At 48.4% G+C, this 1,730-nt stretch overlaps 1 non-coding gene across 1 annotated transcript; it reads left to right on the top strand.

Moving 5' to 3' along the window:
• The first annotated feature begins 918 nt into the window (after positions 1 to 918).
• On the top strand, positions 919 to 990 carry TRNAT-CGU (transfer RNA threonine (anticodon CGU)). Its single transcript has one exon. It is a non-coding gene; the product is annotated as a tRNA-Thr (tRNA).
• Positions 991 to 1,730: the final 740 nt, after the last annotated feature.

Raw genomic sequence — 1,730 nt, 5'->3', positions numbered from 1 at the left:
TACCGGCAATGACGGGGCAGATGAAACAGCACTCTTCGCTCACCATCAAAATCAGTGCGTACGAATACCGTTGTCGAGAATCAGCGCTGCGCCGCAACTTTGCTCAATTGCGCGTAGCATTAAGCGTCGACATTGGAATTTGCCGGACTATACTGACTCCAAGTTATATTCACTGAAGCTTGACATGCTATTTCACCTTCCACCCGGATTCTCCATTCGTAATACACCTTTAGTGTGCCACCTATCGTTGGGCGTCGCCTTCGCGAACTCTTATTCATTCCTTATCGGAATAGCCAACCGCGCTGTATGCAACTCTTGCGGAGGGGATGAAACCATAGAACACATTCTGTGCCATTGTCCATCCCACAACTCTCAACAAGATGTTCTGCGTATTAGTTTCAGCCGCTTAGATGACACTGTTCTCGTAAGCTAAGATACTGCTACCGTGGCTACAAACCACTATGTGCACACGGCCACCAAAGCGCTAATGCGCATTTTCAAGACAACCGGACTAGGTGAGCGCTTGAGAGTGAACATTCATCATTAGTGAACATATACGTGAATGAAATTTCATCTGCGAGCGTGTGCATTATGACTCTTCTTCATTTTTTCTCCCCCTTTCCCCGCGTGTAAGGTAGCCAGCCAGGCTACCCTACACGTGGGGGTTAACCCCCTTTCTTATCGTTCATTACATAACGAGGGTCTCGAATCGGGCAACATTGATGCCTTCAGGTAGCACGTGTGGGTTTATTGACCAGTTGCCTTTCCCCAAAAAGTTCACGTACTCGTGACGCCTGCGGCAGAAAGGATCTTCCACATCCACCACCATGGTTTGTGAGTGATGGCGCTGGCTAACACTCTCAGGGTTAGTTCTAGTAGTAACGAATAAATACCTCAGAAAGTGGAAGGGAAGACGGCGCCGCGGCAGCTCAGTTGGTAGAGCATCGCACGCGTAATGCGAAGGCGTGGGATCGTTCCCCACCTGCGGCAACTTGTCTTTTTCATCCACTTTCAATTCCGTTAATTTATAATTTCTTTATTTCAGTTATTAACTACAAGTAATTTCCCCTGTTTTGTGCTTGGTGTCTTTGTTTGTTGGCTTCTTATGATATGGTGAACCATATTAAATATGTCAATACATCCACAAACTCCGCAAGTCCTCACACCTTAGTATTCAGCTGCAATAGGCATAGGGACATGGTCGGAATCGTTTCAACGACATTGGCAGACCAACTTGCTCGATCACCCGCCCCATCTGAGGCACCTATCGTGATTTCCGTCGGAAGCCCTCGCTTTCCACCAAGCACTGAGATCTAGCCTCCGACGGGACACACGTGCCTTGATTCTCCATTTGTCTGCTTTCTTCCCCGTGACCTTACCCGGGCGCAGGAAGTATCTCATCGGACGCTTCGGGCTTGAGTTGCCGTTGCAACATCGGTCACCTGTGCTCGGGGATCGACAAACGACGACCACGGAATGTGCTCGGCTCCTGTGACAGCGTCAGATGCTTGACATCTACTTTGGGTGCGACCTGGAACGTGGGCGATAAGACTTTAGAATTTAAGGAAGGCCGGAACGAAGCCATACCTACATGACACTTACGACCTACTGGCGGCAGAGAACAAGTTTGAAAAGACACTGCTGCAGTTCTTGAACGTTGCATAGCTGGATGCTTCGATCTAAATTTCTTTTATTCTGTATGCCTTGCGGCACATCATCCCTAGTAAAAA

The sequence above is a fragment of the Dermacentor andersoni genome, chromosome 2 (assembly GCF_023375885.2).
Source record: "Dermacentor andersoni chromosome 2, qqDerAnde1_hic_scaffold, whole genome shotgun sequence".
Classification (NCBI taxonomy): Eukaryota; Metazoa; Arthropoda; class Arachnida; order Ixodida; family Ixodidae; genus Dermacentor; species Dermacentor andersoni.
The sequence above is the reverse complement of the archived record's forward strand: the minus strand, read 5'-3'. Positions and strand labels throughout refer to the sequence as shown.